The 22,745-nt window shown below is 42.1% G+C and overlaps 1 protein-coding gene and 1 non-coding gene across 4 annotated transcripts in view; one reads left to right on the top strand and one right to left on the bottom strand.

Annotated features, from left to right (window-relative positions):
* Nucleotides 1-1,898: 1,898 nt before the first annotated feature.
* Nucleotides 1,899-1,970, bottom strand: trnae-cuc. Its single transcript has one exon. It is a non-coding gene; the product is annotated as a tRNA-Glu (tRNA).
* Nucleotides 1,971-9,529: 7,559 nt separating this feature from the next.
* rhobtb4 (Rho related BTB domain containing 4) overlaps nucleotides 9,530-22,745 on the top strand; it is a 40,048-nt gene continuing 26,832 nt past the window's right edge. Inside the window, exons 1-2 of one of the 3 annotated variants that reach the window (XM_044026683.1) lie at nucleotides 9,530-9,603; nucleotides 10,263-10,427. The gene's annotated coding sequence lies outside the window, so the exon portion shown is untranslated. Of the gene's footprint in view, nucleotides 9,604-9,852; nucleotides 10,147-10,262; nucleotides 10,428-22,745 lie in introns of those variants that run through there. The other 2 variants (XM_044026684.1, XM_044026682.1) reach the window with 2 other exon arrangements.

The following is a 22,745-nucleotide window of genomic DNA, read 5'->3' as shown; positions in this document are numbered from 1 at the left end:
TATATCAACAAAGACACTTTTATTTTGAAAGTGACTGGATAGTTCCTTTCTTTCCTTCACTTGACTGAAATGTCATGTTATTTTTTGTCAATTTTACTCACATCCCTCCAATGTTTCCTCTAGCTCGGGGTCCTGAATTTCATTAGTTTTCATGGTTTGTAACATTAGTTTACGCACTTGTACCGCAACTAGGCACTGCATTCTCTGTGTATTTTTGTTGCTTTTGGGTTTGGTTTTAGAAAAAGCGAAATCCAGAATGACGCATGACGCACAAATTGTCATTCACGATAAAAAAGGAGAAAAACAAACAAACAACGCCCTTAGTTTCTAAACCCACCTAAATGTTACATACTGTATCTTTAAGAGGCCATGCTTGTTTTCTGGGACAAATTGTTTTGTGTTAAAATTGGATTTTGGATCCATTGAACACAGGATTAGATGGTCCATAATGCAACAGTAAATTAGCAGGTCATTTTCTGACCTCACACCACACACACACACACACAGGAGAGACAGAGAATGAGAGAGAGAGAGAGGAAGCGCTGACTTGTGTATTCCCAGTAAAGTCATTTAGAAAGCATGGCTAGGCACTGGGACTTAAGTGCATTAGATTAGAGTAAAATAAACATGATCAGACCTCACCATCTGCACTGGGATGGCATGGTTGCCTAGCACCGCACTCTGTTTTGATTGTCTCTGACGCTGCTGTGCTGACGCTGGTGTGTGTGTATGTGGCCGTATGTGCAGATGGCACCATTCAAATGATGATGAATTCATTTTGCAGACATATCTTGAAGATGAAGTTAAATTTGCGTGAGTGCGTCACTTCTTTTTTGGGTGACGACTGACTTCATCGTCAAAGGTAAACATCATTTCTTTTTTAATTGTATATTAAACACAGGGAAATAAAACAATAATAGATCACACTCAAAGACGAACCTGCTCTTCTTCTCCTCGTATACAAACGTCCCTCTCGTTACCTCGGGTGTTTGCGTGAGAGAGGTATTGAGTCTCTAAAATAGAGTCACGGCAGTAATGACAGCAATATCCCTAGAAAGACTTATTACGGCTGTGCTCCGGCACTGAGGCTGCTAATAGGGTTAAATATGAAAGAGATGAATAAGTGTCTTCGGGGCACAACCTGAAATTCACAATACATAAATGTTTCCATCACACACACACTGTGTTTATGTGCGTTTCTCCGCGCGTGCACATGCATCACACTGTACATGTTGTGCATCTGTGTGTGTGTAGAAATTGAACCAGAGAGAGAAATGCAGGCTGTATAATTGAACAAACTTGACATTCACCTCAGTGCACACACACACGCACAGGTTTCCATGACTTCAGAGGACATTGCATCGACTTAGATTCATTTCCTGGGGGCCTAACTTAATAACATGTCTTCACCTGTATGTAGTAAATTATGTTACGGGGACTTGATTTTTGTCCCCATAAGGAAGACAGGTCCCTATCATGTGACTGTGTAAACAGACAGATTTCGGTCCCCACAATATAAGGAATACCAGGTCCACACACACACACCATGCCTGAGAGGCAGCTATTCAGTAAGCTCGGGCAAAAACAAGAGGTTATCTAGGGCACCACTGCAAAAATGATACCAAACACAATGTCAAATACATCATCTACATTCTACACTTCAACTAAAGCCATGGTTCTCAAACTGGGGTGCGCACCAGTGAGGAACTTTGACCCCAGCTCATCAGGATCACTGGTTCAACCCGTTCCCTCCTAGAAACCTTACTGGAATTAGGAGCATCTACTGATTGTGCAACCTTGCTCAGGGGTTACCCCAGCCCTTTTTTTTGGACCTGGGACTCAAAGAAGCAACGTCATGGTTACAAGCTATGTTCCTTTTCCACTTTAGCAAATAATTATTCCCTGACTGGGAATCGAACCCGGACCGCAGCGGTGAGAGCACTGAATCCTAACCACTAGACCATCAAGGACATAAACTATACCTACTTAGTTGGCACTTTGGAAAAATGCAAGTTCCACTCCAAATGCAAGTTCCACTCCACTAATTATCATTATCATACACAGGGTTCATGTGCCGGGCACAAAAATGCACACATAGAAAATAGAAAGTGTCACAGAAATAATAAAAACAAAAAGCACAAAGACACACAAAGTGCAATTTAACTGCAAAATGTGCAATATACTCCCTTCTGCTGCAGTGCGTTTCACTGTATTTTCGAGTATATACCTGTAACTGTTTAATACGTACAGATTTGATAACTTTCATAACTAATAAGTGTCTCACATATGCATGCATGATCAACAACAACAACAATAGAAAATGTCATATTGGTGAGACCCTTTGGTGAAGCTATAGAGACATTTAAGATAAGATAAGACAAATGTATGCTTTTGTTGTTCCCTGTAGTGGAAAGTTCAGAAATGTAAGATTTCACAAGTTCATAATACTGCTGGTGCAGGTCAGTGACGTCAACTCTGAGCACAAAATGCTGCATATAACTTATGTTACATGGCCACATATGTGACATTTATATCTGATCTGGGTCAACTCATTGTAGTGACGTGAATCTGATTTGAAAATCGGAGCTGATGATCAGATTTTCTGTGACATTACAGCCCTGAGAAGGAAAATCAGATGTGTCACTTGTGGAGTTTGAAAGTTTTTTGTCTCATTAAAGATGTTTTTTGTTGTTTTGAGCTCTACATTTGGGTGCCCCCCCCCCACACACACACATTAGTTAAGATAACAAACACAGACTGTACATTTGGCTCTCACAAATATGCACTCGCAGGTTTTCACATGAGAAACCCTGCGCTGACGCGAAGCCCTACTGACCCTCTTAAACCCAAACATTCCCCAGCTGTTCTGTCACTCAACGCGCACCACACACACACACACGCACACACAGAGTAAATGTTTGTCCATATACAGTGTACAAACTCACAAACCCACAACTTGTTACAAACTTGTAACCACGCTGTCTGATGTTGCATTCTGATTACAGTACATACACTCTGCCACCCATTTAATCCAGGTTTTAAATGGGTTAAATTGGACTATGTTAAGGCTGGGGATGACAAGGGACCTGAGACCCCTCCTCTCCTCCTCCTCCTCCTCCAGGCCTTCAACCTGTTCACCCGGACACAGGAGATGATGTTTGATCAAACACAAAGTGATAAATAGAGCACAAGTGCAAACACTGCAACATGTGCTCATTTGTCCTGGGAACCATGTCAAACATCTGTTAAAAAAAAAAGGAAAATAAGAAGTGCCCCCTCCACACACACACACACGCCCTCTATCGCTTACAATTAATGAACTTTAATTTAATTAATGGAAATGTATTGTATTGTAATAGAACTACAATTTAAAGTAAAATGTTCAACAATACAATGACTGTAGATCTACAGATATTTGCGACTTTCCCTTAAAATAACAACTTAATATACAATTACAATGATCCTTAATATTACATATTCATATCAATTTTAACATTTTAAATAAAATGTGGTGTCATTTTTGTTAATTGTAAAGAAGAAATGTTGATAAAAGTACAGAAATCTGTTGTAATTTTCCTTAAAACTGCAGGTTATTGATGTTTTTTTAAGGTGTACAGATGCAGAAGTAATGTACTGTAGTGAAACACAGTTTTACGGATAATATTTAGCTCTTTTTAAAAAAACAAAACAATAAATAACCTTTGGATTTGGAGATAGTCGTAGTAATTGAACTTTTTGCCATCATTTAAGATTATTAATGGCAATTTATTATGGGTTTTTTTTGCCAGGAAATAGAGTTTTCTTAAGATGTGACACTTACAGTCACTCCCACATCACATGTCTGTGTGGATGAAGAAAATATTTGCTGTGAGAGAAATTCAGAGGTGAAGAGAGACGTGAGACGGGAAGTGTGTAGAAGCAAAACCCCCCTCCTCCATTTCCACGTTGACCTTCAAAGGTCACGTAAAGAAAAAAAAAAAACAAAAGGAGGGATTGAACAAAACAAAGACAAAAAGAAATGGAGATATAGTTTGTTTTTCTGGAAAGCACAACCACCAGTGGATGTAAGGGCAGAGGTAGCTGTGCTCGTCCCTGTTTCCATGGCGACCCAAATGTGCTGTCGGTGCAGTGACGCCAGCCAGTTGGGAGCGTTGTGCTGTGGCCGTGTTGACATGAGCCACACGTGCCAATGCCCAGCTGACAGCGCCGAGTGTACGTCAGTGACTATTCATAGCACCTAAAGTGACGCCCAGGAGGGACACGAGTGACAACCAAGGAGGTGAGGTGCCCTAAAAGTGGCTGGCTGTTGACCCACAAAAGGGATGGTTTCTTCTGGACCAGAGGTGTTGATCGGTCTTAGTAAAGTCGCAACCAGTCATGACGTCAAATGTTAGAATCTTAAATTCAGATTTTGAAGCCTCAGAGTTTGTGATCTGTGCCATGTTGCAGGTCATAGATGTTCACCTGCATCCAAACACCTATTGCACAATACCAGCTGTCAATCAAGCTGTCTTCTACCATGAAGTGTTCTAGTTCCCTGGTTCTCAAACTGTGGTACGTTTACCACCAGGGGTACACAAGCTTCCTCTGGTGGTAAAATGAGAAATGCTGTTCTACTAATTCTGTGAGTTATCGTCATAATTATAGTTATTGCAATATCATGATGGAATATCATGTTATCAGTTTAAGATCATGTTATACAGAAGAGTATTAGGCCCACATGTAAAACATAATTTTTTTGAAAGAGAGTAAAAAATAAATAATACTGTATGAATTCTGACTTTTTTCCCCTCAGAATATACTATACAAATAACAAATAAATAAATAAAAATATCACTTGTTTCAACAAGAAGTTGACTAATGTTCACGTGTCTAATGGTTGCAGGCAATGCTATTTTTAGTCTGAATAAACTAAACTAAAAAGGTAAACATTGTCAAATTAACTTAAAGATTAAGCGCACTGTAGAACTTTCTAGCAGGCAAAGCTATTTGTCTTTCATTCTATTTATCTTTTTATTGCTGCAATTGGTATCAAAGCACCGTTGCCTTTAAAGTGCCTTTAAGGTGCATCGTCAAAGCCATGTTTTGTTATATATCGCCTTCGTACGTGCCTTTGTAAAGCTATCTATCATCAGAACCTGTACGACTTGTCGGTTTTACAACCTAACAAGATGCTGTCTAACTAACTAACACGTCTGCTTAACTGTGTATGTGGCATAAACCTTCAGAAAGACAGTCGAGTTGTGCCCGCCGTACTTGTTCTGGTCACCCTTTCCAGAAGGGAGCATTGAGCTGGAAAGACCAGCCAGCAGAAATCTGGACATGGTAGCTCCCTCACAGAAGAGCAGACAAAGGCACATTCTCATTTCAGGTCATTTTATCAAGCTATTTTCAGACACTAGAGGATAAATGTCAGCAAAATAGTGTCTGGACATTTTGGAGTTGGAGATGTTTCTGTGTCAGACACAACTGTTGGAGTGGAGTGGACTTACACACAGTACAAGGGTGGTTATTTCTAATAGCACCAGAAAGGACTAGACTACAATACAAAGACTATTTAATTTATGAAATTTGACAATTGACCTCATCATTTCCAGGTTTGGGAAACATTGATCAAATTTTGGGAGTATTTTACGAAGCAACAAGTACTCGAATATATGAAAAGAATCGTGAGTTGTCCTCATATCATGGTGTGCTGTATATGTAACAGAACAGGGAACAATCATTTCATTACAGTATTTGTGAAGACACTTTACGTTGCAAAGTGCACGATATTAACTTATAGCATGAATGAAAGATAAATAAAGCTGCATCATATCAAAAAAATAAACAAAAAAAAAGTCCAGATTTCTGCTGGCTGGTCTTTCCAGCTCAATGCTCCCTTCTGGAAAGGGTGACCAGAACAAGTACGGCGGGCACAACTCGACTGTCTTTCTGAAGGTTTATTCCACATACACAGTTAAGCAGACGTGTTAGTTAGTTAGACAGCATCTTGTTAGGTTGTAAAACCGACAAGTCGTACAGGTTCTGATGATAGCTTTACAAAGGCGCGTATATAACAAGGTGATATATAACAAAACATGGCTTTGACGATGCACCTTAAAGGCACTTTAAAGGCAACGGTGCTTTGATACCAATTGCAGCAATAAACAGATAAATAGAATGAAAGACAAATAGCTTTGCCTGCAAGAAAGTTCTACACGCACAGCATTTATTTAGTATCTGAGAGCAGATGGTCAATATGAAAATAAGATTAAAACAAACATGCATTACTCACATTTCTCACAGGTATCCAGAATATTATTTGTGATACTTAAATTCATTGTGAAATTGAGAGAATATTACAACACAACAAAGAATATTCATTTACTTGGACACTGTGTTGCCAACACTGGGCATGCAGTCGGTGAAAGATCTGGAAACAACGAGTCAGTGACTCCTTTGTGAGCGATCGCCCAAGCTCTATTCTGTAACACGGCTTTGTCTGAGAGATCAGGCGGCAGAATAGCAGAGGCTTTGAGGCAAAGAGAAGCCCTATTGTGGTCACTCACAGCCCAAAGTTAGATGTCATTATGGTCGCTCTGTGGCCGGAGTCAAAGGCCATTGTGGATCCTGAAATGCCCACATCGGGGCTACAGAGTTGCTGAGTGAAATCGATCTGAGTGGGATACAAAAAAAAAAAGAAAAATTGTCGGGGTACAATGTGTGTGTAGAAATGTAGCTGATGTGGAACATTCACAGCCCTGGGATCAGCAGTTTGCCCCTAAGGAGAAAGACTGAATGGGCGCCCTCATTGTGCCCGTATGGGCCACATCAATGGGGTTATAGCAGAATTCAGAGGGCATCGCTAATGGAAAAGTGACCATCACTGTATCATACTGTACAGTGGACCAGGAGAGTAGCAACTATCTCAGTGATTTCCAAGTCGGCTATAAAACATCCATCTTCTCTTTGAATGGGGGCTTAGTGGGTAGCACTGTTGCCTCACAGCAAGAAGGTGCTGTGTTCGATTCTTGGTCTGGGACCTTTCTGTGTGGAGTTCTCTCTATGTCTGCATGGGTTTCCTCCCACCATCAAAACATACCTGCTCTGAACAATACTGTCAAAAGAATTGAGATCCATAGGAAGGAGATCGGAGTCAGCTCAGTGTCCAAACAAGGGTTTTAATCTTGTACAAGAGGAGCATTCACAAAGCAACACACACAGGCCAGTTACAAAGTGAAGACTCCCAGTCTTGTAGGAATCGCAAGTTATTTATCTGTCTCAATGAGTCAGCTATCACCCTGCCATGAAGTGCAGACCCCCGCCTCTGTGGGTCTGTTATCACTTTTTGTCTCTATTTACAAGTCACATCAAACAGTTCCTAAAACAATACAAATGGTCACTGGCCAAAAGTCGCATCCAACAGTTACATTAACAATACAAAGAGTGAGTGGTCTCAGGTCACATCAAACGGTTGCATTGAGCATTTGTCTTCATGTATTACATGAGGTGCATAATTCCCATAACAAATACCAAAACATACCTGGTTCCAAGCGAGCTGAGCAGATACTAAACTGTGACGTCGGACGCAGGAGACAAACCGAACAATGCCGAACTGTAGATTAGTTAAAAAGACTTAAAAATTCAGCAAAACTGGCGTTAATCTCCAACATTGAGCAAGGAAATGTCTAAAATCTCAAAATTCAACAGAGGAGTCTGGTGTATTTAATGACAGCACTGCCGAAAAGTGAGCCGAATCGCAACCCGTTCAGCTGTATTTCAATTCAGCTCGCTCATGCAACAAGTACTGAACAATTCTGTGAACAAATCTTTTTAAATGAACTGATTCTAATGATTCAGTTACACCGAAAACAACTGCTAAGCCCGTCACTAGTTTGTGTGTGTGTGTCGTGTACTATATAGTAATGGAAAATTATACCAAACTGAGTAGAGACGAGCCGAGTCGTGCTGGAACTGTATAGTGGAAAAGTGCCATTAGGCACATCCGGTCAGGTTGGTCCAGCACGCTCTGATCAACCCTTACATCTGACCTCGTAGATTTGTTGTGCATTGTCGGTTGTGTAATGACAATAAAGATCCTTCCCTTTTCCTTCTGTCTGTTCTGTTCTGTTCTGTTTGTGCATCTGTGTTTATGAGTTCCATGCCTGCTGGCCGCACACTGAAGACGGTTGCCTGGTACTTGCAATGCATGCAAGCCTGGGCAGGTTGCCCTGTTCCCTTCACATGACAATGGCTGTTTCAGATGCTTGGCTTAACAAGGGTGTCAAAGAATCTGTGAGAGATGGGCGGGCGGGGTCTTTTGCTTTTGCCAAGTTCAAAATGCACATACAGAGCCCATGCTTTAACATTTTACTGTACAGATGTCAATGTCATCCCTGCACAGTATAATTCAAAAAAAAAATGTTATACTGACAGCCCAAATAAACAAGGTGACACAGAGGCCTGGTTTCTGCTCTTGTACTGCACATCACTGTTCTGTTTCTCCTCACACCAAGTCACACCATACAGACACAGAAGGATGCTGCATCATTGCTGTGTGACCATAAAACACGACACCACATTTGGTGCAAGTCACTTACGGCACACTTAAGACCTAAAACATGGAGTCGTGTCCTATTTGTCCCATTATTGCTGCCATGAGTCATTTGTTCTAAAGATGCTGCACACACACACACGCGCACACGAACACACACACACACGCGGCTGATAATTAAATGTTAGTTAATAGTTTCTAGTTTACTCAGCACTGGAGTAAATGGCTGTTGGGAACGTCCTTCTTGTGGGCGGGGACCTACTGGGTGTTTGTCTTAGACTTAAACATCCACCCAAACTGCCTCAAAATAAACTGGGTGTATCTGTTTGGACAAAAACAAAGGCGTACAAAAATGCTCAACTTAAATTAAATTGGTAATTGTGCAACCTTAACACAACCTTGCACGAACAGGCAGGATTGGCAGCCTACAGTAATGTGTTTCTAGATGGTTTGAAAACTTTTTATACCAAGCGTCACCTGAGACAATATTGAGCTCTTGAAGTATCATTTCAACATACAGTGGCGTAAATAGTCTGTAAAAGATAATTTTCTCTCTAGAAGAAGTGAATGCCACTGACGTCTCCCCATCTGATAACTTAGCCTGAGAAGCTATGGTTGTTATTTTGGCTTCCAGGATGAATGACGGTGAGATATCGGGGTAGTTGTGCAGAAGACTTGGGCTTCAGGTCCCCCTGAGCACTTGGGCTCCTGGGCGTGTTCAGTAGTCCATTGTTGCTCATTTGCATATTTATGAAATGTATAAGCTCTGGGTGTATTGGAGAAAGTTCACATTCATGTATGAATATTTGACCCAGTTTGTCCCTGAACCTGGACCATGCAGTTTTTACTGAGGTCTTACTCCTGGCCTGCACTTTATGAATGGATGGGTGTGGCACTGGTGACTCGCAGTGACGCTGTCGTCACCGTGTACGCGCTGCCCTCTGAGAGAGAGGGAGAGAGAGAGAGAGAGAGAGGCAGACAGACAATGAGAAAAAGAGAGCGAGAGACAGCGGCGGCGTCAGCCCAGTCCTCATGAGAGAGGACTGAACTTCTGGCGACAAGATTTGGTGAGATTAGGCACTTATATGGATGCATTATTATACATATTATGATTAGGATTACCATTATGAATAATTGTGAGGTCGGTGAGTTGCGACGAGGATAAAATACGCGCGAGCTGACCTACATTCTCGTGCGCTATTTGTAAAAAAAATATTCATGTATTGTGGAAAAACAAGAGACAAAAGAAAGTCAGGGCAGATGTCCCCTCCACATCCCCCAATCTCCTCCTCCTCCTCCCTTCTCCTTGTAGGTGTGACAGAATCAACAAAGGGACGTGGAAAAAACAAACTCGCATCAGGACCACAGAGAGTCTGTGTGTCTGCAGGTTTTTACAACATGCAGCAGCAGCAGCAGCAGTCTTCGTGTAATTACATTCCTCCTGGCGTCTCTCGGCTCCAACAGTCCGGGGAGTGTTTTTTTTGTGCCAGATTCTCACCAGACGCGCGCACTCAGGCACACACAGTGAAGACCCACGATGATTTGACGTCGCGCAGGAATAAGGTCCAGGCTGGAGACGCAAGAGCAAGTGTTGGGGGTGTGATTAGATGGTGTGTGTGTGTGTGTGTGTGAGTGTGTGAGAGAGTGAGAGAGTGAGAGAGAGAGGGAGTGTGTGTCATCCAGAGGAATGCTCTGAAGTGATCGCGCGTGTGTTTGTGCCTTGCAGTTGAACAGGAGGAGACACAGAGAGGGAGAGAGACAGAGAGAGAGAGAGAGAGAATAAAGAGTGAGTGGGACCGAGCAGTGGACAGCTGTGAGTGGAGTGGACGTCGTGGGGGACAAACCAGGACCAGAACTGATTCCAGAGGTGCATGTTGGTTTATTTTTAAAGGTACGACACACGCACACACACACTATGTTTTTAACTTGTGCTACGGACAAAAGTGTTGGGTTACATAACGGTTCAGTGGGTTTGGACAGTTGTGCAGTTTTTTTTTTCTAAGGCTGAACTTGGAGCAGCCTGGTTTCAAAACTTCTGTTCCGGACAGATTTGTTATCAAAAAAGCTGTTAGTTTTTGGAGTCATTAGCTCTAAACTTTTTTAAGTCATCATAAGTACACCAGGGTGCTGTTTAAGATAAAATAATATTATTATTTTAAGGGAAATTTTGCAGTGTTACTGCAACTGAAAAAAACACAACAAGGTAGAGGAGAGAAGGAAATAGAAATAAGGTATTAAATATGTGCAAGAACAAGATAAACGTCAGTTTATACAAGTGAACAGTGCACTCGAGTGTACAAGACAAGACCAAAGTGCAAACATGTTTGTTAATGCTCAGTCCAGGGTCAATAAATGAAGTTAATTTAAATTAAATGTCACTTTGAGACATAATCTGCAAAAACATTGATTAAAAAGTCATGTGGTTTCTTCCCTAGAGGGTCAAATCTATTTTGGGGGGGGCGAATCAGCCGTTGTCTTTTGCCTTCTTTAAGTAGTGATATAACCATGGTTCTCAAACTGTGGTTCACAAGCTTCCTCACGGTGGCACGGTATATAGCTACTTCAAGAGTTCAGTATTTTCTCAGGTGGTCAGAAAACTCTGGATAAAATAAGGCATACATTTAGCTTTTTATGCAGAAGTGGAGGAAATGACATGAATCTGTGGGACTTCATCACAAACTATCTTTCTTTTTCTTTTGGGCCAGTCGTGTACGTTTATCCAACAAAATAAACCTAAGTATTGAAATACGGAGTGTCAATATACCAAAACCTGTCATCTCATCTCATTATAGCTTTCATATAATGTACTATACATTTGCCCCGGGGGAAATATTCAAACATGGCTTGTTAGACGACCGTCTTTGCGCATGTCTGCATGTGTGCTGTTAATCCGGTTGTCTTTGGTGCTGCAGAAAAATCATTCAGTCTGCTTCTCTTACTTGTCCCTGACACAGGATCAGGGACGTAGCTGCGGGCGGCACCTGCTGCATGCATGTGTGTCCATACATGTATGTGCTAAAGCTGTGACACCGTCCAGTTGTCCAGCAACGCCCACACGAGTCAAAAATGTCCAGATTGTTTTTTGTTTGGTGGTGGATGGGCGGAGGACGCGGTCGGACACAGCTGACATCAGTTCCTCCTCGCTCTGTCCCACTCTTCTGTGTTTTTCTGTCAGCTGTGGAATTCTTCCGTTCGGGGGGTGAGGCTCATAATTCTGTCATGCTCCTGCACACAGGAAAAGGTTGTCTTCAGGGGTGGCTGTGTATGTGTGTGTGTGTGTAACTGGGGCTTTCCAGTAGGGTTGTTGCACACCAAACATTCCTGGCTGCTGGATGGCTGACTCGTGGGCCAAGTCCTCACAGCTGGGAGTCATATAAGAAGCTGTGTCTTTGTGTCTTTGTGCGAGTTCAGCAAAAAACTACACAAACACAATCCCCAACTGTGTGTGTGTGTGCGTCTGATGTGTGTACGGACAAAATGGTTTGTATCGTTTGTCCATTGTTCGTCAAAGTATGTGCATTCATTTTTGTCTGCATGTGTGTGTGATGGACAGTTTAGACTCTTTTTGGAAAACACACACACACACACACACACACGCACGCACGCACGGATGCCAATACATGCATTCACACACAGAAGAGGAAAAGAAAAACACACAAGAGTTGTTGCACAACGGCGTCTTCTTCTCTTACCAGCACCACATGACGTTTGTCCTTTTCACAGAGTTTTCAGGAAAGGCAAAGAGAAAGAGAGAGGGAGGGGAGAAGAGTGAAGTTTACGCTTTGTTTCTGTCTTTGTGGCTTCCTTTTTGGCTGTTTCGGTAAACGGGGCGGCAAAAATAACACGTACATACGAGAGAAGAGAAGAGAGGAGAGGAAGACAGTAGAACGCTGAGGTGATAGTTGTCAGAAAAAGATGAGTGTAGATCCTGAGGAAGAGGGACTCAAAGGGGCAGATGGTTGTCGGAGCCAAATAGACTTGAGTGAGTGAGTGAGTGAGTGAGTGAGTGAAAAAGCCAGATTGGGGAGAGCTTGTCAGTTGCTGCTGTTGCACACAAATGTAAACACAATCAATCAGAGAGCAGGACACTTGGTGCACTTACCCCTCTCTACTGTAGGTCTGAACCACACAGTTTGTGAAGAAGAAGAAGAAGACATTAGAGTATGAAATGAAAGTAAAAAGCAATAAACCTAAATAAACCAGAGGAAGTCTCAAACTAGCGGTCTGTGGGCCACATGCAGCAAATGAATTCATGTGACCTCATTATAAATCAACTTGAGTTAAACAGATTCATTTGGCATCATGAATATGTTTTCGTGGTGGACAAAGAAAAGAAATATCACAAATATCATAGTTGCGATTTCATTTTTAAGCTTTGAATTTGAGAAGTAATAATAAAACAAAGCTCTGAATAACATGAAGTCTCAGTCTCTTCTCTCAAAGTTTCCAAATGTAAAACCTCTTACATTAACGTCCTCTAATGTCGTATTCCCCGCTGCGCTCTCTGCAGCAAACGAGCAAACCAATCATCATTACAGTATTGTTATGAGCATATATAGTTCAGGTTTTTTTAAGTAAGGTCGTGTGAGGTATCAGCCCTGACCTCGCTGTGCACACTGTGCCATGTGTGCCGCCGCTTCCGTTGTGAGTGGGAGCAGGAAACTCGCTGATAACGTGGCTGTTTGCAGGGACAATGGGGGAAAAACTGACCATGACCACCTAACAACAGGCTCACCTCATGGAATCAAGGGCGATTCCGTGATATATCTGTAAAAAATATGTCCACCGCTTACGTTCTCGCTCCCAACTACCCATTGCAGCAAGTAATACACACTTACACGGTTGTTGGTGTGTGTGTGTTGTGAGTGGCTTTGATAAAAAAGTGTTGTGTTGCCAGTGAGGAGAGGACAGGGCAGGGTCAGACCAAGAGGGTGAGACGAGATAAAGGAGCCAGCTCGTTTCAGGAGGGGAGCCCTTGTCAAGTCGCAGCTGCTCGGACAGCTCCCGGCTTGGCTGAGGTTGTGTCCAGAGATCCAGGATGGCTTCACTGATAGGACAACGTATCGTGCAACTGCACCGGGGTCAGAGTTCTGGTGTTCAAGATTTTGTCACTGCTGGAATGCATTGAATTTCACTTATTCAATAAAAATTTTCCATGCCTTGGTTTTGATCCTCCAGGTTTCGTTGTATTGTGCTGTTCATGTTTTCGTGTGGATATCACTGCAACATATATGTCTGTCTGTGCATCCATGTGCACATGTATATTTTTATGCATGTGACTGTGCATATGAGATTTGATCCCTGCATGTTTTTTAGCATCTGCTCCTCTGCTCCTCTGGTCTGGAGCAGAAAGCTGATCCCCCTGCTGTGAATTGGCTCCAAAGTCATATGACTGAGGAAATGCCAAGTAGGTGTGTGTGTGTGTGTGTGTGTGTGTGTGTTGCAATCACAGATTGCATTTCACACCATACGAGGTCATGCTCATGGTTACTGGTCGGGACGAGGCGATGGGATGTTCAGTATGAGATTTGGTCCGAAACAGGTCAAAATGACTGGATCAGAAAAAAAAGTGACGTTAGATAAAATCCAAAAACTTTAAATACGACATAAACACACACTGTCTGCCCTGTTACAGAAATCATTTCACTTGTGTAGACTTATTTTCACAGGCGGGTGTATTTTTTTAGTGAAGAAATGCAGCATTGATTGTGACACACTTTGTCCTACGGGGTTTCACATTAGGGGGCGCTATGGAGCCATTTTGCAGCTTTATATTATAAAAACGTGTCACCAGTTCTGACTTTTGCGCCAATTCACAGCACTAAAATGCGATTTTTTTGGAAGAGAAAAGGAAAAAAAAAATAATTCCATGAAAGCCAATAGGTCCTCGCAACACCCTAAAAAAATCAACAACTATTACGATGTTGTTACGATGTTGTGACATCATCGGTGAGCATATTTGTGTTCTGGGGTTCTATAGCAGGGTTGAATGGATCTTTTGACCCGTGCACCGCCTTCTCTCCTGACTGCAAGCATCCAAAAAGCACCATATGTGTGAGGTCTGTGTTGTTCACATGTTGTGCTAAATCTCTAGCGTCTCTCGTTGCCAGCACCAGCAGGCCTTGGCTGTCTGTCTGTCTCTTCATCTTCCTGTTGGGCTTTTTAACATCTCGTCTGCCTGTCTCTCTACCTGTCTGAAAACCCAATTTGCACCTTCAGTGACACCGGTGATTGGCTACGCTGGGGGTGAGATAGGAAGTGAGGGGCGGTTCGTTCACAGTTTCAGTTTCTCGTGTTGAGGAACAGTGAACAAGAAGAAAAACAATTAATAAAATATGATGGGAGGTGCCACAGCATGCTTCATGTCACATAGACCTTTGCCCTTGTGTTATTTTAGCACTGCCAGTGGTTGATTGCAGGTGTGAATCTGGCACTTGTCGCCGTGTGACCTTAACTGCAGCTGTTTTGTTGATTTCATTGTCCCCATAAAAGCGTGTCATTTCTCCATCACACATTTTCCTCTTCCTCGCCCTCTCCTCATCCTAACAGCATCGCAGGGGCACGTTCAGAAGTCTTCCAACTCGGGCAGACTCATTAGCGGACATAGACAGACACCGCCACGATGACTCACACTTTTGTGTGCGAGTTCTTTATATGGACATAAACACAATGACACATGCGAAGGCTCTCTGCCCGTCTGTGTGTTTCTGTCTCTCCTCTTCCAAGAGCCAGAGGCTTTAAACTAATCTGTAGAGTGAGAAACGCCCAAGGGTGCCATTCTTGTTAATCAGGGTCAGAGCAGTTTCAGTGTCGGTCCAGCCACCGACAAATCCACAGGGCTTCAAATTGTAATTACCTCTGCCGAGGAGGTTACATGTGTAGCCGTGTTTGTCCGTTTGTTTGTGAGCAGCGTAACTGAAAAACAAAAGGATGCGATTGAATGGAATTTTATGGGGATGTACTGTAAACACGGCGTCAAAGCAAGCAGGCCAAACAACAGTGTTGCCATCATTGTGACGTTGTAGCGGTGTGACATTTTTCTTCACTTCCATGTCTGGAGTCGCCGAAGAAAGGACGCGTTCTAGTGATATTTAGCGTCTTTTCAGGGTGATTTTTAGTTTCAGCTTTTCATTGACAGTAGTTGGCAAAAAAAACAATCTCCAAACACAAGAGTATGATGACGACAACGACGACAAAGATAGGGGCAGTGAATGCCGGCGCAACACAGAAGTAGTGTAGTAGAAAGGCAGCATTTTAAGATTTTCCCACTGTGGGACCCGTTTTCAAAAAATACTGTCTCAGGTCTCCCAAAACCCTGTTTCTGTGTGGACGAAATGTAAAAAAAAAAAGAATCACAAAAAAAACATTCACCTACAATCATTTGCGTGTGGACAGGCCATTAAAAACCTAAATTATTTCAACACCTAATCGAAATGTGTTCATTCAAACTAAAGGAAGTTTTATTGTCTTGACTTCAGATCTTGTTTGTTTTCGTTAACCGGCACATACTACACGTCGAGAGCTGTTTGACTCTTGCCGTTTCAGGAGGCTGATGAAACCTGACTCTCACTCTCTCTCACAGCAGAATGTATGAATCAGACGTGATAACTCACAGTAGCAACGCTGCAAATGAGAATTCTGTCATCATCCCAGTCAGTGCTCGTCTGACTCCAGTGTCTGTGGTTTTCCTCCCATATGGAAAATTGACTCACCACATATTCTGTGGTTTGGTTAGCCTTTTTTTCAGCTCAGATCTATTTTTAATCCGTTGCACACTTCCAATGATACTTTCCCCCAGTTTGATACCGACTGAAGTGAAAAGTTTAAAAATGAAATGTTAAAAAGTGGAGGCTGGTGCCAGACTGTCATCGCACTTTTAAAGACGTTACCAGGATGTGTTATATCCTTGTGTCTTTACACAAAGACAGCAATTTACTTTGTAAATGCTGGCATAAAGTGAAGAGATGATGAAATAATAATGTCTTATTTTGTCCACACACCGAAATGTTAAAAATTCAGCTTGAATGATTTATATGGAGCAAGGAAAACAGAAAATACTCATATTTACACATTTATAAGCAGCTGGAAAATCATTAAAGAACCCCAATGAAATAGCCTGTCTCATTTCAACATACATGTTCAATCAATTTCATCAGTATCATTCCTATTTAATATCACATGCTACTCAACACTGATGCATTTCTCCACAAAGGTCATGCTATGCAGAATTATTGACTTCTCGAGTCCATTGCGGATGTCGGGAGTTTAATGTTAAATTGCCTTTCAGTTCTCCCCTGACGCAGTGATCTGCGATAAGCCGGAACATACCGGAAGCAGAATGGCTAGAATCCATACAGACTCCTCCAGGATCCAGGAACATGTTGAGATTACATTATGTGTGTGCAAACTGCCAGATTAACACGGTGTTGTAATATTTTTTTTTCTCGTGTGTGTGTGTGTGTGTGTGTGTGTGTGTGTGAATGACCTCTCTTTACAAGTGTTTAGGATTAACTGTGATTAACAGAAAATGCACCTTCCATCCGCGAGAGCTTCCACCCACTTGCCCCTTGAACCTTTATTCAAAAGAATAAAGTCTGTGTGGCCGTAGCTGCGGCTTGGCTCAGGTTAATGACATGTGGTCACAGTGTGTGTGCACTGACTGTGTTGTAAGCCTGCTTGCAGCACCAGGCAGGCTGCTGCCGCTAAGCAGTGCGGAAATAACTGGACACCCGTATAGATTTTTCCATCACACTATTTTAGGATGCCTACTGTGCATATTATGTGTATCACCTATATACTGTATGTGTGTGTATGTGTGTGTATGTGTGTGTGTGTGTACTTGTGCATCCGTCTTTGTGAGGACCAAAGAAGTATATACACCACAGAAGTGAGGACATTTTGTGAAAGTGGGGACAATTTGGCAGGTCCTCACATTCTGTCACACAGTCAGTGGACTGTTTTATCGGTATTAAGACTTGGTTTAGGGTTAGGGTCAGAATTAGGTTTGGGCTTAGGGTTAGGCCAGCGATTCCCAAAGTGTGGGCCGCGGTCTCCTAGTGGGCCGTGACGTTACTGCAGGTGGGCCATGAAAGGTCTTTGAATATGTTTTATAAATATGTAATTTAGTTTTATGTGCAATAGATTGTAAGAAATACAAACAAAGGAATAAAACAGAGCTGTGGCATTTAAATTATGTGTTAGTTTGCTTTTATCTGACCCAGTATATCAGGTAATATATATATATATATATATATATATATACACTAATATTGATTAGTGATTAGCGATTTATGGTTTGGGTGTGGACCCTTAGAGGATTTTCAGAATTCAAAGTGGGCCCTGGCACTCTTCAGTTTGGGAATGGCTGGGTTAGACATTTAATTGTGATAGTTGAGGTCATGGCTATGGAATTGAGGGTCTATGAGTGTGCTCACTAAGATTGCTATACAAGAATGTGTGTGTATGTGTGTTTTAGCATGCATGTGCTGTCTTGTCAAAAGACAGTACGAAAGCTGGAGATGACCTCCTTCCTGACAGATTCGAGCAGCGCACAGGCTGCTGCATTGCACAGCTGTCAGGTGAAGTCGAGTCTCCAACATTTGGAGATTTTTGGTGTTTGCAGGCCCAGCTGAAGGATTATGACCACGGCTTCCCTCGTCTAAAGCTTGTAAAATCCTCTCTCTGCCTATTTGAGTGGGAGTCAAAGCTGCAATTGAGACAAATGCAAGGTTTCCACCTCACAAGTGTGCTTGTTTGCTTAAGAGGAAAACAATATGAGGAACTTGAACCAACAGACAAACACAAATAGATAAAGAGCATGCAGGCTATTTGAAGGAAAGGACCTTCCTGTTATGCTTCTACTTCCTATTGTTTATTTATCGCTGTGTTTCAGTCTGTGTGAATTTTTTTTTTTTAATGCTTCTCTTGTGTTTGCTCCCCTCTATTTCTGTATCTGTGAGCAACAGCATGTTTGACTGTAAACAGAGGCAGATGGATATTGGGTTTGTCTTTACTTATTTAGACCTAGTTATTTCAGATTAAAAAATGGAATTGGACCTGAAGGAGGAGGACATATTTCATATCCAGTTATTACATTATTAATGGCCAAGGATTGCTCAAATTTGTTTTAGGGTACGGTTTACAATGAAATAAACACAGTTATTTATTTCGTAAATATGAAATGTACATGCTACAGTTTGAAATATAGTCAATGTACACTAACTGTCACGTTATTCTGTTGCTTGTTAATGCAAACATTTACATGGCAGCAACTCAGTCTATTTAGACACACGGTTGACATGACTGTTGGCTGGTTGGCTGGTCTGAGTATTTCAGAAACTGCTCCTCTACAGCCATCTTTAGTGTTTACAGAAAACGATTTGAAATTCATTTTTGATGCCAGCGATCAGAGGAGAAGGGCCAAAATGTTCCAAAATGACAGGCAACAGTTACTCAAATAATCACTTGTTATAAGCAAGGATCACCTCTGAATGTACAATACTATGTCACAGTATGAGGGAAATCCGCTACAGCAGCAGAACACATAAAGTATGGCTGGGGTCAGTGGTTCCTAAACCTGTGTGACTGGTGACTGATTTATGATTCGTGAAGATTTATGGAACACGGTCGCAGGTAGTGGTTGTGAACAGTACTCTACAGAGTGGGTTGATATAGAGACTGTATTCAGTGTGATCACGGCGGGGCAGCAGCGATGCTTCTCCGTGCCAGAGTGAAGTCCAGAGGTGTTTGACTTGGCGTAACTCTCTGTTTGATCAAGCGGTTCCTGGAATACTGGATCACCTGTGCTGGGGCTCAATGCATCTCTCACAGCTCCTATTTCTCCATGCATTATTCCGAGATTTGGTTTCCCCACATTTGATGTCCAAAAGTGAGAAAATACATGCAGTTAGGATTGAACATTTTCTCTCATGCAGTATTTAAGTGGAGTGAAGAATTGATCTGCCCTCCCTCACCTTCTCCTGTTTGCTGTGTGATCATAACCCCAGTTAAAGGTCAGTCTATGACATGTGAGCGGCTGCCAACCTGCATGAGACTCACAGAGGTTACCGGCATCGCCACAGGTAGCAGCGAGATGTCATTTTTCCACTGATAGATTACATGTATCGGTGGAAAGATCTCGATGGCAGGTTACAAATGACAGAGGCAGCCTTTGATCTGTATATATGACACTCTGACGGGTCAGCTGTGGATTATATTTCCCTGCAACACTGTTACAAAGTAGTAAATGCTGCTGCCAAACAGGTCATCAGTAAATGAGAAGATATACATTAGTCAAACATGTTTTATACCAAGTACCACCTGAGGAAATATTGAGCTCTTGAAGTAACACCATCATCATTAAAATACAGTGGTTTAATCGGTTTGAGAACCATGGCCTTAGAGTGCAGTTTATTTTTTACCTCTCACGGACACATTTCCAGCCATAAATGCTGACCTTGCCAGGACCAGTAGTCCTCATGGAGACTAAAACCTTGTCCTGATGGGGCAGAACCTAATTCCTGAGGAACTGGATATGCTCAGGGCTAAGATTTAGGCATCAGGTGGTAATGATTATATTTGGGGATAAGGCTTTTTTTTAGGACACAAACCTGTGTGTGCTTATCTTGAGGGATTTCCACTTTTAGACATTTAATTCTAATTTCCCTTCCATTTAACCTTACACCATTTTAACAAGCTCCGGGCACAAATACTCACTTTAAGCAGATATACTCCACGATAAAGTCCACCTTTATCCCCACTGATGGACTTACTAAAGGACGTATTAAGACTTTAATAAGGAATCCAGCGGGAGGATTAAGTGAACTTCGCACTGACAGTGAACACGTTGCACTTGTATCTGGGGAGTGAGTGTTTTATAATCCTATCAGAGACGACACAGAGGAAATGTTAAATGGATTACGCTGTTTAAATTTATTAGAGGGGTATTTTAGCAGCATTTATTTTAGTATCCCATCAGAATGTACAGATGCCTCACCTAGTCTCTTATGTCCCAAGGCACTTTCTTGTATGTTGTCAGCCTTTTTTTTTTTAAACAAAATTAAATTAGGACTTAGGATTTGTATTCTTTTATTATCAGTTTAGAGTCTGATGAAAATCAATATCTACCACCACTGCGCCTGTTATTTTTATCATGTGCTTGTTTATCTTGTCTTTTGTCGCAAATTTGGCTATACCAGTGTGTGAAGTACATGTGAGGAAGAGGAGGAGGATGATGAGAGAGCAAATGATCTTATTGGGAATAAATCTGCCTCCTGTGAAAAGTCCATCGCTGACTTTACCCCAGTGTATTTTAACGTTGGTGATCGTGGCGTTACTTTCTCAGGTGGTACTTGGATGAAAAATGTTTGAGAGCCACTTCCCTAATCAGACGTCTGCTCATTCTCAGACAGTTGAGAACCACCATCCCTTCTATCCTTCCCTGTTTTTTTTGCTGTCCCCATCTTTGTCCAGCGTTTTGCCCTTAAGCCACTTTACATTCCCAGAATATTTCACCATCATGGTCCATCATCACCTGCACGGACATGACCTGATTATACATCACGATAACAGCAAACAGTGAACAGAGCTTATCTGCAGCCAGGGACAGAGAGCATGTCAACTGGACCTGTTCTACTCTTTGGGAGGGACACCAGAGACACGGTTCATGAGCTCATGAATCTTAATCATACGTCATTTAGCTTTATGTCTTTCCCTCTAATTTTTATGAAAATATTCCATTATACCAAGTATTCACTTGACATTCAGAATCATAATTAGATATAATCATTCAGGGTTGAAACAATAAAAACTCCATTCATCAATTTTCAGCCTCTTAGATGTGAATCATTATAGTTTGTGGACAAAACAAGACATTTGAGAACATCATCATTTCCAGGTTTGGTAAACACATTTTTTTCTGACATTTTATGGCCCAAACTATTAGGACAGATTAATCGATTAATAAGAAAATCATTTGTGTATTGTCTAAATACGTTTGAGCAGTTTGAGATCCGACAACATTCAGTATATATTTTAATTCACATGTTAAATGAAAGATTCTTTGTAGCCCAGACTAGCGCCTGACAACATTTCCGCTTCTCATGGTTTTTTATCTTGTGAGCAATTAAGCGTTAAGTCTTCATTGGGAGATAATGAGCAAATAACAGCTGGCCGCACACGCATGGAGTTTTCCAAACTCACTGTAGATAAGGCAGCTCTACCCCGAGATCTAAAACAGCAAGTAAACAACAACCTGGGCTCTGTGTGTGCCCGTCTCCGGCCTTATCGAGTGTTGAATGTTTCCCATTTAAACTTGCTCTCTGCTGACATGCCCATCACCCACTGGTAAATGGGCTCTCTGTTACGAAACACTCCGTTTCATGCCAGGGTGCCAATTTTGGCAACATGTCTCAGTCACTTGCTTGTGTCACAGTGTGTGTATAAGTGTGTGTGTGTGTATAAGTGTGTGTGACAAAGTGAATAAGAGATTCAGAGATGGACATGTCAGTATATTTTTGTGCATTTGTTTGGTTTCCACAGTTGCCGGTTGACATTTGACCTCCCAGAGGATGAAACCGGTGTTACGCGGAATGAGGAATGAAAATGTGTGTCAAAGGTTCCCTGTCAAACAGTTTAAGAACTTCATATTGTTGATCTGCATGTGTGTGCGGGGTAAACACAGTGTGTGTGTGTCAGGTGTGAAGGCAGAATTTAATCTCTGATACTGTTATCAGTCCCACAGTGACAGGGGACTATTTGGAGGACCCACCAACAGATCTGACCTACTTGTGTCCGTCTACAAGGTTCTACATAGACTGTTTTTTCATTGAGTGTGTGTGTATGTGTGTGTGCGTGTGTGTTTGCGTGTCTCCTCGCCCCTTTGTTAGTGTGTTTGAGGCAAACTCTCGGTGGACGTGTGGAGTGTGAGAAGCTGGGTGTTTTGACAGCTTTAGACCGGTTCCAGTGCAGTGCTAGGGGGCGGGGTGTGTGTGTGTGGGCCTGCTGGATATCCGGGCGAGCTGTAGGGGTGAGAACAGGGTCAGCGCAAGGAGTGGACGGGAGGGGAACGAGATATATCGTCTAAGATAATATCGGGATCATCAAGTATTAGAGCGGCTTTGCAAAGAGCGATGAAACGTGCGCTAAAACTGCACACGGCAGCAGCCCTCGTTGCTGCAGCAGTGAGCGGGATTCAGTCCAATGTTTCTAC

This window comes from Solea senegalensis, linkage group LG5 (genome assembly GCF_019176455.1).
Source record: "Solea senegalensis isolate Sse05_10M linkage group LG5, IFAPA_SoseM_1, whole genome shotgun sequence".
Classification (NCBI taxonomy): Eukaryota; Metazoa; Chordata; class Actinopteri; order Pleuronectiformes; family Soleidae; genus Solea; species Solea senegalensis.
The sequence above is the reverse complement of the archived record's forward strand: the minus strand, read 5'-3'. Positions and strand labels throughout refer to the sequence as shown.